Genomic DNA, 14,252 nt, shown 5'->3' with positions numbered 1-14,252 from the left:
TGGTAAAAACAAGTCCTGAGTCCCTCACTACCGCATGCCTCGTAATCAGATTGTGGGTTTAGAACGTAAGAACCAGAATTTAACTATTTTAATTAATTAAGGAGCCCTACCACCAGAGAAAATCAAGCATTAGCTTGTACGTTGGTCGTTAGAGAGATTCGGCGCATAATCGGTGCTACAATAGATAGCTGAGTGAGCTGAATCCTCGCTAACATACTTCCATAAGACAAGTCAGCTGCAACAGGCCTTATTATAGGGAAGCGATCGCTTGTTTGTTGAGTCGCCGAAGTTCACCTCGGGCGTTCCTTGTCGGAAACGGCAAACTAGGGCCGTAATAGTAATAAAAACCACTGTAATTAAATATAGAAAATGTAGAACAAACAGCATCTTTTGTTATTTGAGACAACATAGACACATTTTCCCTCTCTCCATTGGTAAAAACTAAAGAAAAGAAAGATACAGCTTAGATGAAAGGACACTAGTTTCTCCAGCAGTTTACTCACTAGGCTAAAGCCGTTTACTTCCTCACAGTAATTTTGCAAACTTCCTAGTAATGGCCTTGGAATGGGCAGTGACAGCGTTTATAGGTAAAGTAAGAGGGAAATTTGAATGTTTCATATATTTGTTTAGAAGAGTATACGATCCAATGCCATGACGCTGACCTACACAATGATTATATGCAATAAGGTCTGTTGGAAATCTCCGTGCAGCACATGGAGAAAGGCGAAAGAAGAAAGGGTAGGCATGCATGCTGGGCTGGTAGGCTCGGACAGCGAAGCTCACTATGCTTAGATGGTATCGCACTTGTCGCCAATAAAGCCTGCAGAAGGATGTCTGCTACATCCCTTCGTGGTGCCCAAAATCGGGATCGAACCACAGACCTTTACAAGGGTCCATCAAATGCGACCTGTTTAAACACTCGCGTGGAACAAGCATTGTACGCGTCGTTGGAAAAACAATAGCAAAGGAAATCCCTGACAATACCAGTGCTTGGAACTTGTACGAACGCAGAGAAAAACTAAATGTCTATTTAGAATTCTTGCGTACGTGCTAGTGTGCTTCACTGGTGATCACCATTGTGGGCCCGCGGAGGATGTTGGAAACTGAGCAGAAGACGAGGAAGCTTGGTCTTCAGTATCATCATATGTGTGTTCTAATAAATGGCGGTAGTGGCAAGGGGGCCTCACGACGGGGAAGACGGCATGTTCTGCTTTTCGCATCGTACACGTGGTCCAGTGATTTCTGTCATTGCACTTAATTACAGGTTTTCAGTGATAAAAAAAGGAAATAGATAAAGCACAGAATGCTGGGAAATTTTCAGGGGTAAAATTTATGTAAATGACCATTAAAATTTTCTTGAAGCTCCACGAAGGCCAAATGAATTAGGAGCAAGTTCGTATTACGGCACCTAAATAGTAGCAACGTTAGAAGGGGGCGCGTTAAACAGTGCTAAAAGAAAAAAGCCATGTATAGACTTTTTTCATGCTACGGGACTTTGATGGCAGCACCAAATTGCTTCTTAAGCGAAATGAGTTTGGGAGAAAGCAAAATAAACACTTGTAAATATTCTTGCTTAAGTTGCATTATCGACCACTAATAACGTGTATATATATATATATATATATATATATATATATATATATATATATATATATATATATATATATATATATATATATATATATATATATATATATATATATATATATATATATATGCGGAAGCAGTTTTAAGAACAAACGAGCCATCCTAAGGGAACCAAATATATTTTAATGTGATCTGCCGGAATGGCGATTTTATAAAATTATGAAATCCACTCAGAGCTTCTCCTTTAGAAACATCGTCTTAAGATTTGAATTGTCGGTTCCAAAATCATGTGTAAAGCTTCTGTCGTGGTTAGCGTACTCGTTCAAGCGAGCTTCTGTGCGACTGCATAACAGTTTACTCCTCGGCGAACGGTTGTACAGTATTATGGGCTCTATTCGTACTGCATGCGTAATGGAGCAAAAAAAATAAATAATAATCAGCACTACAGAAATATTTTAAATCTTATATTTAACCAACTGCCGAAGCCCTTTCTTTATGCACATGACAATTTCACAACGCACTCGGAAAAGCTTGCGTCAATGTAAGCGTACTTGTAGGATATGTTCAATTCCGCTGCGTAGACTGAGAAATGCGCTTTTCAGGCGGAATTTTTTAAGACGTTAGAGTATTAAAACACTATATAAGATATAGTAGTTACACTGGTTGAGTCCGCCCTTTGCTCCGGCATACGTCTTCATACCACACGTCGGACTATATAAAGGCATTTGAATTCGCGTCGTAATAGAGCTATTCGAATTAGTGCAAGCTTAATTCTTTACAGAAGTTTAAAATTAACACAACTAGACTAAGAGGGAACTCACACCCAGATTGCATCACGGAAAAGTTGTCACGTATAGCATTGAGGAAGATTCCAGGCACATGCGAAAACATGCCTCGTAAGAAACGAGGCAAAAGTCAATGGACGACATTATTATTAATTTGACCACAGCATGGCACATGCTTACGTGAAACAATGAGGAAAATGTCAATTCTTCAACATTAAGGATGCAGGAAGCAACAATGACGCATGTGTTTCCCTCTTCAATAACGCGAAAAAAACATGCGAAATTTCTATTCCTGAATTGACTTTCCCGCCTACCAATCACGTGCCTATATGCACGTATTCGGGTGCCCCGGCACGACCTGCACCGAGTGAGCAAGTGTGCCTCATTGGCCGCGGAGAGGGAACCCTCACTTCCATGAAGTTGCCACTGATACATCGGACAGATTAGCCGGTGTAAACCTTAGCAGCCACCCGCCGTGGAGCCGTAGTGGCTTTGACATTGCGCTGCTGAGCCCTAAGGCGCGGGATCAAATCACGGCCGCGGCGGCCCCATTTCTAGAGAGAGAAATGCAAAACCACCCATGTACCATGCATTTGGTGCACGTTAGACAACTTCAGGTGATCAAAATTATTTTTTTATTTACAGATACTGCTGTCTAACGTTAGAGACATTGCAGCGGTGGTTAAATAATGAAAAAGGAAACATCAAAACTCAGAATTAGACACTTCCTTTACAAACTATGCATGTGGAAGTTGTCGCAAAGAACCATAAAGTTTCTTCCAAATGTCAACTGTGCACAAAAAAAAAATACTTGTGACGATCAAGAAAAGACCGGAATGGCGCAATGTTCAACGAATCGGACTGGAGGGTCACAGGTGTGGAACGACCAGTGAAAGAAATAGGGGCAGCTATGCAAACGGATTTGTGCCCAATATTATGTAACATGATAAGCCAAACGCACGTTCGTCGATATTTTAAGCTATCCAGTGATAAGACGCTGTAATGCTCTGAAAGGTAAATGTTGCGGTCGTAACGGTTAAAATGAATCCGATAGCTTTCCGCAGGACAGACTCAAACTTGCCTTTGTAATCTACGAGGTGAGGTGACCACACAGCTGGCGAATATTGAAGAAGAGGCCTTAGCAGCGATTTAAAGGCTGTTAGCTTGCATTCTTTAGTTGCACCCTTTAAAGCTCTCCTCAACAAACCTATGTTCTTAAACGATTTTGCGCAAGCGTACGATTCTGTTTAGTATCACCCTGTATGCAACATGTAACCGCCTGATTTTGATTATAGTTTACTTCCCTACCTTTCGCCTCTGTCTCTACGCCTTCTGTCTCATGACACGGGCACATCCTTGATGAGTGGCCAACAATGAGCACATACACAGGGGCACAATCACTGTAACATCAGTGTGAAATAATTGAAGAATCAGAATCACCCCCGCTTTGCCCACTTGGCTCCCCCCTCCCCTAAACAAAGATAAAAGAAAATCAATGAAGCTGTAAAGTATCATGCGCTGTTTTATTAAGAGGTCTGGTGCGCTCTAGAGTTACGTGCCAACATATCAGCACGCTTTCTTCGTGATTTATTGCTTTATTATGCATATCATATGTGCGCTCCCTGACACTACTCTATTGGTCAAAATTTTGTGCTATAAAAGCCGAAGTGTCCGGTGACACACACCCAGATGCCTTATAATATGGTAAGAGGTTGGCCAGACAGGAAAATTCAAGAAAATCAAAGAAGCTGTTTCATATCAGGTGCGCTTGCATTAACGGACTTCTGTGTTTCAGAGGTTCTCATGGTACGACATTCAGTGTAGACGTTTTATATCTGGATGTAATGTTTTTTTACACACTACATGGGCGAACCCACTAGCTCTACACTCTGGGACAGTTCTAGGGTATAAAAGCACGGTAAGCTGTGTCTTTCTCGGTGAGACAGCAAAGAAAGATGTGGGACCCGGGGCTCAAGTAAAAACGAGAACTTCGCTTTTAGTGTCGATCAACCAGTTTTTTCTCCTTCCCTTTTCTACCCAATGCACGGCGTGTTGCGCTTACATAGTTCTCATCTAAGAAACAGAATCATAAGACGTATGGTACCTCTTTCATGTTTCGCAGTATTACCGCTGCCTTACGTTGGTCAATTTTTTGTTGTAGTGATGTTTCAGATTGCTTTATGTTTTAGATTACATCACAAGTCCGGAAAAGCGACAGATTTATAGTTTATGTCATCCGGTTTCTTATAGCTGCTTGAACGAAGAGGTTCCCAGAAAACTGACGTATCTTACCTAAGCCAGTCTAGCTTGTAGCCATTGCATAAGCATGCCTTTCATCTGACATCGAGACAGGCCAGAGTGTTCAAACCAGCGTGTTTGATGTATGTACATGCCGAATGACAAAGTGCCGAACGACTAACATGAAACGGCAGCATTACCGAACTGAGTGCCATTCAGGCGTATTTTGATCGTCTTCATGGAAAGACAACAAAAAAGAAACGGCTGTTCTTGCACTTGCCTGCCTTGACCATCTGTATAGACCCATGGCCGGAAAGCAATGCTCGAGGGAAAAAGCGTCCACCCGACGTTCCTGCTCGCTATCACGGACGCACAAAAAAAGGCGTGCCGAAGCGACAAGCATGGCACTTCTAGCCGCATAGCATCCGGTGACGCGGGACGTCGGCTCGCGTAGAGAGAATGTCATCGGGCCATTTCCTGCGTTGCTGAGCGGCCAAGCGTCAGCGCCTGCGGCTTGTCAGTGAAGCTTCGGGAAGGAACTCCCCCAAGCGGCGGAAATGTGCATGCGGGAAAAAGACGCCTTCATAGAAGACGCAACAAGCGCGCGAGTCTGTTTCCCCCTCGGGATGGCAGCGTACGTCGTTTCCCGTCTGGATGAACCGCTCTATAGGAAGCGCTCCGTCTCTTGTCTTGATGCGTCGAGGACACTCGCGCATGACGGAACTGCTGCAGCGACTCGCACAATTGGCTCAAATGCTACTCGTGTTAAAGGCCCGCACGTGTTCAGCTAACAGTCGCAGGTGGCGCTCGATTATCTTGCGGTAAGGACACATAGGTTTGCAAATGTGTAGCTTCTACTGTTGTTGTTCGTAACTGCAACAATAGGGGAAGTTTGACTACTGGAGAGTCCGGTATCCCAATATGGCAGGTAAAAACCCAGCAAAAGTAAGCAATTACATCAGGGACCATATATATATATATATATATATATATATATATATATATATATATATATATATATATATATATATATATATATATATATATGAGGCACTTTGAGCCGTAAGCGTTCGCGACTAGAACGTCGGAGCAGCAAGAGGTAGTGTAGCCGATCGAGCACCGAAACAAGGTTGTTCTTTCTCGTCGTCGTTGCCTCTCTCCTAGCCATAGCCCCACTGTTCCTTATTTTACAGTGCAATATAGATAGATAGATAGATAGATAGATAGATAGATAGATAGATAGATAGATAGATAGATAGATAGATAGATAGATAGATAGATAGATAGATAGATAGATAGATAGATAGATAGATAGATAGATAGATAGATAGATAGATAGATAGATAGATAGATAGATAGATAGATAGATAGATAGATAGATAGATAGATAGATAGATAGATAGATAGATAGATAGATAGAACGGAAATAATCAACAGTTTTTACAATAGTCAGAGTGAAAGGAACACACTACATGCAGTGAGCAGACATAGTAAAGATTTCACATAAAGTTGCAAACATTATACAAATGCTTAATTCAGGGTGAGTGTATAACCTGAGACAAGCATTAGTAGTCTCTTCTCGTGTTGAAATAGCTTAGTTCATAGTAGACCACATAAATAGTTCTGTGCGGGGCTAGGATCGCGCGAGTGGGCCCCACGGCTGCTTTGAGATGAAAGTGCTAAGGCAAAGCTTTCTGTGCCTATTTTTCAGTGTCTCTTAGGGTTGCCAGGATGCTGGGTGCTGTTAGGTCAGTCGCTGACCTGGTGGATATGCTTGTAGATGTAGAGGTTATAGGTGCCTCGAATGAAAGTGCCAGTAAACTAGCTTATGTAACCCTTATATGCTGACCAAGAATGCATCCCTCTGTTTTATGTAACAAAAAATAACTTCCTACATAAAACATGAACGTATAATGTTGGCTCACAAGCGTCTCTAAATCACATCTATCTCTTATTGGGGTAGTGTATATTCACCGGATTCATTCATTTATTTTCTTTTATTTTCTTTTATTTTATTTAGCAACTCTTTGCCACTGTGCGTGTTCCCGTTCTTGACGATTCCTCGAAAATGCTCCTGTTCCACTTTGATTTCTACACAGAACCTTAACATATACTGTCGGCTCACATATGTATTTATAGCACACCAATCTGCTGAAAGAGTGCTGTAATATATATCACAGTTGTTGTGATTATTTTTACTTTCTTTAATTGAGCCATTCGGTATGTGCCACTAGGGGTGTGCTGATTTAAGGCCCATCTTCCAAAATGAGTGTGTTGCATTTTGACCCATGAGCTACAGAATCCCTAAATATTTCTTGACACGTGTTGTACTTTGCTGTGCGTTCCCTTGACACCACCATTAGTCTCTCGACAAGCATCATACATCAGTTTGGTCCATCATTGTGGACACCTCGTACACTGTGAATCCGTTTGATCTGGACCTTGTATTTCGCCATTGCCTGTGAGCGACGTATAGCATAAATTTAAAATTGCATAACGGTAAAGTTGCAATCTTTGTGGCAGTAAACATAAATATTCCGTGTTATTACACGTTGGGTAGCATGAAAGCAAACAGAATTGTACGCATCGCCGCTAGTTGTGAATCACATCAGCTTCGTTTCACGTAGGTTCCAACACGTGATTGAGGGAGGAAGCGGAGGAATAAACTTTTATTGTAGAACCAGCACTTTATGATGGCCGGGCCTAAGCCTCCCACGAAGGGACGTCGAGGGCTTGCCTCGCCACCGCCTCGCGGGCATGCTGGGTCGCCCAGGTTTGTTCGTCGAGGGCGGAGCTCCACAGAGCCTCATGCAAACTCGACGAGAGTCGTGGTATTAGTCTGTGTGTACTGTGCTGGGCACTCCCATAGCAAATGCGGAAGTGTTGCCGGGTGAATTCCACAGCACCGGCAGTTGGGGGTAGTGTAGACGTCCGGAAATATAAGGTGGAGGCGGGTGGGTGAAGGGTACGTGTTTGTTTGTAGTAGACGCTGAGTGGTAGCCTGCGCCCGGCTGTACTTTGGGTGAGGCGGCGGTAAGGTTCGGCGACTGAGGTAAAAGACCTTAACGAGATCGTTATAAGTTGTCAGATTGTCCCTGGGGTCCAACTCATCTCCAGACCCTCGGGCGCTGTTGACTAGGCCTCGCGCAATGGAGTGGGTGACCTCGTTGAGATTGGGGAGGTGTGGGTCGACAGGGCCCGCATGGGTCGGGATCCATGTTAGGGAGATTATGCTGTCTTTAGAGTGTGGTGCCTGGCAGAGGATGCGAAGAGCTTGGGGAGAAATATGGCCTTTGCTGAAGTTAGTAATGGCTGAGCGAGAGTCACACACTAGTGTGTGACAGGTGGGATCTAAAGTGGCCAGGGCGATGGCCACTTCTTCAGCCGTCTCGGCAGGGGGGGTAGTGATCAGCGAATTTTTTTATCTTCCTACATATGTGATTGCTTAAATGTCAAGACAGGACTTCAGCCTCCCATTACTACAACGACTTGGCTTATTCCATGTTTTCCACGCTTTCACGAACTCCTATTCATTCCGCATCGGAATGGCCGACAGCCCTACTTGCGGCACCTGCGACTGCGAGGAGACGATTCAGCACCTCCTTTGTGACTGTCCCAGCTACAAAGTGCCAAGAACAGTGCTCGTAACCACGCTCGAAAAACTGGACAATCGCCCCTTTACAGAGGAGAAGGCTCTAGGACACTGGTCCAGACGGGCTTCGGCGCTCAAGGCCTTAAAGGCTTTGCTGAAGTATCTAAGGACTTGCGAATTGTGCGATCGCCTTTGAGTGTTGTTTCGCGTAGTATCGCGGTACTGCGTGAATTTCCTTAATTTTTTTTCTCCTCTTCTTCTTCTTTCTCCTTTTATTCCCTTTACCCCTTTCCCCAGCACAGGGTAGCCAGCCGGTACTTACACTGGCTAACCTCCCTGTCTTTCCTCCTCTTTGTCTCTCTCTCTCTCTTATTCCATGTTTGAATTCTTATGGACGTCCAAATGAATACGTAGTTTCTGATCCAGTAAAATATACATTCAATTGCTGCGTGCCGAAGTGTCGCAAGCTACAGGCTTGTGACACTTCAGGTTGACTCTACAGGTGTGTGTTGCTTAGCCATGTGCATAAAAAACAGTGATATCTTTTAAAGAATTCATTAATGTAGGTAATAAGCACTGATTTGAGTTATATGAACAAATGTAACTTGATGAAAATACCGCAAGGTGATTGCGGCCGTCTAGAAAACACTTAGGTTTCATAGGCATGATAGCTAAGACATTAGAACCTCAAGTCATCGCAGTTAGTACGTTCTGTTCAAAAAAGTGTATGGCTCGATGATAGTACGAAGTAAAAGCGTTGTTTCGAATCGTAGTACTTTTTGGGAAGGAGAGGGCAAAAACAGTTATCAAAGAAAAGAACCGCAGTAAAGTTGAAAAAATAATCAAGTGCCTTCTACTTCCCGGAGTGACCTTACCAATGTAAAAAGCAGGGAAGCCTATCGAATGACAATTGCAGATTATGTTTGCTCTTGGTATCGGCGCCTGCCCAATGAGATAACTTGGCTCGTGAACGAGATTGTGTGCCTAAAGTCAGACGGTGTTTGTCGCGTCGGCACCCAAGAGTTTTGTGAACTATCATGCAGATGTGTCGACATGTCTCAACTAAATTTTGGTCAAGAAATAAAAAAAATAACGGAAGCCTTTACTCGGGGAATGACCACTTTACGTTTATGTGCGTCGTTTACGATAGTGATGATTGTATATCTACATATATTTTTACTCTGGAGAAACAATTACTTAAGAAAGTTTAATTTGCTTACTTTTTATTATTTAACTATTCGTAAAGCGTTAATGCAAAAAATATGGATAATGTCGAGAAATGACCAATAACAGTGTTTAGGGATGCCCACGTGGTGTGGTGCTCTTTTCCTTCGACAAAAAAAAAGAAACACAGTAAAGGTTTGAAATCTCAGCTTCATCCAACATCGAAGCATTGAAAGCGTTAGCGGGGTTTAGCGTAGCGCTTGAGCGGTGCGCCAAAGGATTAAATCTGAAACCTCGCCAGGTAGTCCACCGTACATCCTACGCTGAAATACAATCCTCCGCGTTTGATAAGCACAGAAGCTGAGGGCTGAAAGTAGCTAACTCGTTGGGGGAAAAGTGCAGCCATTGGATCCTTGGGCGACAAGCGTGCCTGTATTTGAAAAGGCTTTCGTTTGAGAGCATTGGAATCCCTGGCTTTATTTGTAATCCCTGCGCTTTATTATTTCATCGCAAAAAGGGCCAGGTAGGACTTGCGTTTCGTTAAACACCGCTATTAGTTATTTTTGACGCCTTCCACAGCATTTTCGTCGACGCCTGGTCCAATGTGTAAGCAAATCAAAATTTAGGCAAAAATTCTTCAGTACCTATTTGTGCTCCGGCTTCGCTAACTCCGCGGCTTTTCTCTTCTTTTCTTTTTTTGTGAACCTGCCTCAGCGTATATGCTGGGGCATTTAACTGCTGAGTACAAAATCTAGGTTTAAGGATCAGTGGCGGTAGCCATATTACGATGGGCACGGAATAAAAAAGCACTGGTATTTTGGGATTTCAGTTCCAGATTACCCAGGTTAGTCACGGGTGTACATGAAATAAGGTGCCTGTTACATTTAGGTGCACGTCACATTTAGGCGCAGCTTATACTGAGCACTGGTTGGTAATAGTCAGCCGGGGGTCCTCCACCGCGGCATCCCTAATAACTCACTGGGCAGTTTCTTTAGCGTTAAACTGCACAATTTAAATACTTGTGCAAAAAGAAAAAAAATATGGCTAGTATGCGCAACACCCATAAAAACTTGATGAGCGCGGTTCTTGTAAAGCGCTCAAGAGTTTTTTTTTATTAGTCATTGGCGTCCCCTTCAGCCATCCGGCATAGATATATCCGGTATATATGCTATATATATATGCTATATTGAGAAAGTAACCGTTATAGAAATGACTGCAGCCATATGCACCGACACGCCGTTGCTCGTCGCTGGCGGATGTGCTGTCACAAATGTAGGCGAGCGTGTTGTATGCGGCCGGCATGCAAGCGTCTTGCGTGCCACGTGACCCGCGTGCTAACCAGACTATCAGGTTCCGGATACAGAGGAGACTGCTCTGGCTACTCTGAATACTCTAATAGATCTGGAAAAGGAAGGAGCGATGCATAATTCAGGGCTGCAATAGTTGAATGGTGCCGAGTTGTGTCAACTATCTGCCACAGAAATCTATGCTGGTGGCATGTTGTAGCTAAAGATGGGTTTAGCTTGTCCATCTAGGCCGGCATTTCCCACGACAGAGTGTCTATTGCAGATTCACTGGGGCACTTACCACACCTCCAACAAACCACTCTCTGAAAGGAATGCAAGAAGGAAACGTGGAGCTTACCTGTGGGTTAAACTGCAGACCCTTCGGTAAACGCAAGGTGTTGTAGGCAGGCACGCGGAAGACCTTTCTTCAGTAGGTTATGAAAAAACGTTTTCTCAATGCGACGCTACCTTGTACCATGATAACTTGGGAATGACCACCGAAAGTGCTTGATGTCAATTGTCTCGCAGCATGAAGTGTCATTTGGAGAACCTGTACGACCCGCCCTAAATAACCATGCTGGCGCATGAGCAGATCATGTTTTTAATTGATGCAGTAGTAGCGGCAGAAATGTAAAAGAAACAATGGCAGAACTTAAGCAACTAAGCCATTTGTTCCTACTATACGGAGCCTCACCAGTAGTCCCATGAGTTTCTTCATGTTCAGAAATCTCCCTTTAAGAAAACCACCTCCATAAATGAAATCTAGCTTTCGTCTATCTCTCATTTTGGAAATGCATGCAAAGCAAACGAAGACAATGCTAATGTTAGAAAGCTAAACCTTTAAGTAACTATATAAGCCGAAAACCTTTCTGGTGCTATATCCCTCCATTTTTCCTGAATGTTATAGAATTTTCGGCACAATGAGCAGTGCCATACAATGGGTCGCTGACGGCAGTGGACTAATATGGAGCGGCGCTTGCATTATCAGGGCACTCGGGAGCTCACTTGCCCGACGTCTCTCCCCTTTCGCTCTTCACTCTCCTACTACCATCTCATGCTCAGGGATCACCACCTCAGGCCAGTCGCTGCTCCACTAGACGACCGCACTCATTAGAGCCCGGCGAACAACGTGCCTTAGGGACTGCACAGTGATGAGCGAACAAGATTGGAGTGCCTTCTAAAGCAAATGGTAATGTCACACGCTCCCCTTTTCCACATCTGTAAATGAATCCTTTCACTGTAAAACGTGGAAAAATATTTAGGTGTCAGTGAAGAATAGTGACACAAAATGGTAGGTAATGTTCATGACACGCTGGAAAAGAAATATTGCTCAGCGACGATAATGCTTCGTGGCTTAGTTTATTGCAGGACGTTTTAGGGAAGGCGCACGTAGGCTGTCGTTTTACCGAGAACCACCATTAGTGCCTTCTACTGTAGAGCACAGTAATGAACACTCTGAGAGAAATAATGACTCGCCATCCCGGCCCTCAGAAAGTGGATGTTCAGCGAAGCTGCTGCAGAACCAGCACTTCAAGTGCTGAGGAGGGCATGCAATTCTTTATTGATGGTTAGGATGCTTGTTTTGAGCTTGTTCTTTATTGACACGTATGCTGTTCAGTGTGTTGTCTGGGTAATTTTATTGAACGCATGCACAGTTCACTTGACTTTGCAGAGCGCGTGGAGCCTCTGTCTTACGGGGGTATGACCCAGTGCAGATGATGGCAGATGATTGTTTTGAGCTTGCTTTGAGCTCGTTTTTATTGAAGCATACGCTGTTCTGTACGTAGCATGCGTAATTCCAATGAATGTTTGCGCCTTTCGCTTCACTTTGCTGAGTGCTGTAGCCTCTGCAATACGAGGCGGAGGAGCCATTACATTCTTGTTTGCTAAGGGAGCGGGGGGGGGGGGGGACATATGAGCCTTTCCTTATGATGATAATTTTTGTTCACGCACGGACACGAAAAATGCCGACCACCGAGGGGCTAGCAGCTTCTCCGTAAAAAAAATCCGTCACTTTGAGGATGACTACCGCTATCGCGCACCGCACTCAACCTCGTACATGTGTTGCCGTATGACGTAAAACAAACTGGTACCTTCATTTGATGCAAACATTTTAGGCCTCTAACATAAGAAGTATGTTATAATACATGCTCTGGAATAATAATAATGTAGACTGTGGATAGACAAAACCAGTTATGCCGCTGCGCGAAAGGACATTAGAGAAAGAAACAGGCCGTGTTCGTAAATGTGCTTTGAAAAAAGTGTGAATGTGAGGTGTTGGGCTGCTGAACACAAGGTCGCGGGATCGAATCCCGGCCGCGGCGGCCGCATTTCGATTGCGGCGAAATACGAAAATGCCCGTGGTACTTAGATTTAGGTGCCCGTTAAAGAACCCCAGGTGGCCGAAATTTCCGGAGTGCTTCATAATTATAAAGTGGTTTCGGCACGTTAAACCCCAAAATTAATGTTATGAACCCCATAATGAGTACATATGTATATATATATATATATATATATATATATATATATATATATATATATATATATATATAAATGTGTGTGTGTGTGTGTGTGTGTGTGTGTGTGTGTGTGTGTGTGTGTTAAAGTAGAGGCAAAAGAAGAATCAAAGCAATGTTCGGGCCATCATGTTCGCCTCACATGAATCGCCAGGATGAACACCTGGCGGGCGCCTGCTCACCGTCACATTGTCGAGCAATTCCTCAAGACCACGCCATGCACATTGAGCGCTGCCTTCCACTACCTACACAGTTCTGCTTCATCATAAGCCTTGGACGTTTCCAAGTACGGCGGGTCACTTGATGCTGGGCCCGTGAAGCACCGCTTCCACCTTTTTGGCTTTATCACAACCGCTGAATCATGGTCAGAACAAGAAATGGTTGCACAGTTGAATGAATATGTCACCAGTGAGGCCTTCGCTTTTACCTGGCGCAAATCTCCAAAAACAAAGAATTACGGTAGAAAATTAATGATTAGACGACCAGACGACTTAGAGAACAGATTATCCACCAGCAGCAAACATTTCAATTGGGCTGGCGAAGTCTCACGCAGTCACAAGACAGCATTCGTCATCTGTGCTAAACTCGGCCTCACGTGAGATCACCAACGAGCTTTTTTTTTTATGTCGTGCCTCTCCCAAAAAGACGACGTGCCATCGCACGCCCAGCATGACCCTGTAATTCTGACGCGATAAATCCATGCAACTGCTCACCGAGTGACGCGCACGCAGCTTTTTTTAATCTAAACCCAGTAATCCACAAGGCTTCACTACCACAGAGAGATCAGCATATACCATGGTGATCGGCCCGACACCATGGTGATCAGTACGACACATAATCATTCTGAACCACCTGATGCGTTCACTCCCTTATTTCGTACTCGCGGCCCGGCTTCGCTTCGTGTGAATCTTCAATGCATGGCTGTTGGAACTAGTTCCATATTCCGGGCAACCCTTATTTCTTCACGTGAAAATAAGCCGACTTCGTTACCACCGATACATCACAAAACAAGCACGTTCAGTGGATGCTCCTTTCATAACAAAGGGAATTTCTCATGATGCATTTTCTTGAAACAGTTCTTCAT

This window comes from Dermacentor albipictus, chromosome 3, assembly GCF_038994185.2.
Source record: "Dermacentor albipictus isolate Rhodes 1998 colony chromosome 3, USDA_Dalb.pri_finalv2, whole genome shotgun sequence".
In the NCBI taxonomy this organism is placed as follows: domain Eukaryota; kingdom Metazoa; phylum Arthropoda; class Arachnida; order Ixodida; family Ixodidae; genus Dermacentor; species Dermacentor albipictus.
The sequence above is the reverse complement of the archived record's forward strand: the minus strand, read 5'-3'. Positions refer to the sequence as shown.